Raw genomic sequence first — 3055 nt, forward strand, 5'->3', positions numbered from 1 at the left:
TCATATTCCCTCAGCTTAAAATATTCAATGAGTTCCAGGTGTTTTGTCCCCACTACGTAGCAAGCTGAAGCAGGATCGCTTGAATTCAGGGGTTCTGGGGTATGCTGATTGGGTGTCTGCCCTGAGTTCAGCAGCAGTATGGTGAGCTCCAAGACTCTGGGGATTGTCTAAAGTGGGGGGAACCAGCTCAGGTCAGAATAACCCCGCTGATCAGGAGTGGGGTAGCACCTGTGAACGGTCACTACACTCCAACCTGGACAGCATACTGAGAACCATGTCTCTTTGAAACAATAAAGTTTGAAAAATATTCAATATGTCAAGGTGCCATATTTGGGGATTGTGTGTTCTGAACCCTGCCAGTTGGCATGGATTATTATTGTTATTTAATCTGGATTTATAGAAAGAGAGATATGGTGCAGACACTGTCACATCTGGGTGTTGAGCAAGGGGGACCTGCTGACTTACTCAACAAAGTTCTTACAAATAATGGAGCCCATGAAAAGGAGCTGTGTGAAAGGAGAAGGCCGCAGAAGAAGTTCTGATCTTGCAAGTAACTACTCTATGACAGTCTTCTTTTTTTTAATATTTATTTATTTATTTATTGGCCAGAGCTGGGTTTGAACCCGCCACCTCCAGCAATTGGGGCTAGTGCCCTACCCCTTTGAGCCACAGATGCCACCCTATGACAGTCTTTTGTTGGAAGAGTATTGGTTAGTCTAGTCGCCCTAACCTGCGGAAGTGTTCCAGAGCTTAATCTTTAGCCCAAACGAAGCACATGATGTTTGCTAAAGGAGCTGCTTATGGACAGTCAAGACAGATTAGATCTAAGCTGGACAGGGACCTCAGAACAGGCTAGCCAACCCCTCATCACACAGGTGCAGAGAGGGTGATGCAGATCCTTCCTCTGGAGAGCCGTGGCTGAGTTGGAGATGGCTCTGGTCTCCTCTCTTCACATCTCACTGGTATACAGTCCAGGCAGCTGCTGACCCACAGGGCGCCTTTGAGAGAAAGGAAGGAGCTGCTCTATCTCCCAGCTGGAGGGCATGAGCTGGCTTTTAGACTCGCTGGCTCCCTGGGCCAGGTGCTCTTACGTAGGGCACAGCCCACAGAACTATAGCTGACACACTGCCAGCTCTTTCCACAGCCAGGAAGAGTTCTCATGTCCTCAAGGACCAGCCTTGTCCCCTGGGAGGCCCTCCCTCATCCACAGATGTTGTTGAAGACTCTAGTGCTGGGGGTGGGGGGGACTTTATCCACCTGGGCCTGAGCTCCCACCCCCACTCTGACTCTACCACCACACTTGTGTGAAGCCAATTCACCAAAAATTAATATGCCTAGTGACACCTGCATTCCCAATTTGACTTTTATTTTTTTGCAGTTTTTGGCCCGACCGGTGGGTTTGAACCGCCACCTCTGGTATATGGGGCCGGCGCCCTACTCTTTGAGCCACAGGCTCCACCCCAATTTGACTTTTTTTTAAAGAAAAGGGTAGCGTTTAATCGTTATTTACAGGACACTGCAAGATATGAAACTCCACATAGAAATAAGAAACCTTTTTAGAGGAGAGGCTCCATACAGTACGTACAGCTTGGGACTGTTCAAGCATAGTTTTGTTGTAAAAAGTGCTACAATAGCTCAGAATGGGACGCCTGGGAGTTTTAATTTGACTTATTTTTAAAATCCCATTTTAAGAATTTTTGAGTCCTTTGAGTGTTTTAAGGAGTTCTGAAGTTAATTCTCATTAGAGCAGTCCTACCTTAACTCCAACTCAATCAGTACGTTTGTAGAAGCTTCTGAGAAGAAATGGAAGACCTTGAGAGAAAGTCATTGAAGAGGAGGAAGGGGCAGCCGTTCCCCTGTAATTAAGAAGACACCAGCCTCCCTGCTTCACACTCAGTATTTCACAGTCCCTTTCATCTCCTCCCCCCCAGAGAAGGGGGAGGGAGTTCCTGAGGGGTTTGGAAGTGTAAATGGAGCCTCTCTTCCGTGCATCCCCCAAAGGATGTGCTGAAGAGCTAAAGGGTTGAATAAGTCAAAAGCAAACTGTGCAACTACTAGAAAACGGAATTATTAACTTCTTTGGAAGGAAAGATGCTTCAAATCTGGAAACAGTGAACCATGTTGTGCAAGAGAAGGTGATGGATTTAATACATCTACATTTGCATATGAAAAATAAAGCTAAACCAAACTAGACTGAATGGAAAAACATACCTCAAAAGCTTTAAAGGGTGGTGCCTGTGCCTCAGTGAGCAGGGCTCCGGCATACCAAGGGTGGTGGGTTCGAACCCGGCCCCCAGACAAACTGCAACAAAAAAATAGCCGGGCATTGTGGTAGGTGCCTGTAGTCCCAGCTACTCAGGAGGGTGAGGCAAGAGAATTGCCTAAGCTCAAGAGCTGGAGATAAACTGTGATGCCACGGCACTCTTCTGAGGGCGACAAAGTAAGACTCTGTCTCTAAAAAAAGAAAAAAAGCTTTAAAGATGCTTGAACCAGTAATTCAATTTCTGGGAAATCTTTGCTAATGAAAAGTTGGGTTATGGGACTGAGCACGGTGGCTCACACTTGTAATCCTAGCATTCTGGGAGGCCTAGGCAGGTGAATTGCTTTAGTCCAGGAGTTTGAGACCAGCCTGAGTAAGACCAGCCTGACCATTGCTACTAAAAAATGAAAAACTAGCCAGGCATTGTGGTGTAGTCCCTGTAGTCCCAGCTACTCCAGAGGCTGAGGCAAGAGTATCGCTTGAACCCAAGAGTTTGAGATAGCTGTAAGCTATAATGACACCACATCACTCTGCTCAGGGTGAGAGCGTGAGACTCTGTCTCAAAAAGAAAAAAAAACTCAGGTGTGGTGGCTCACACCTGTAATTCTAGTACTCTGGGAGGCTGAGGTGAGAGTATCACTTGAGCTCAGAAGTTTGAGACCAGCCTTTACAAGAGGGAGACCCTGTCTCTAAAAAAACAGCTGGGCCTTGTGGCAGTGCCTGTAGCTTCAGCTACTTGGGGGGCTGAGGCAAGAGGATTGCTTGAGCCCAAGAATTTGAGGTTGCTGTGAGCTA

This window comes from Otolemur garnettii, unplaced genomic scaffold (genome assembly GCF_000181295.1).
Source record: "Otolemur garnettii isolate 467f Iridium unplaced genomic scaffold, OtoGar3 scaffold00003, whole genome shotgun sequence".
NCBI classification, from domain to species: Eukaryota; Metazoa; Chordata; class Mammalia; order Primates; family Galagidae; genus Otolemur; species Otolemur garnettii.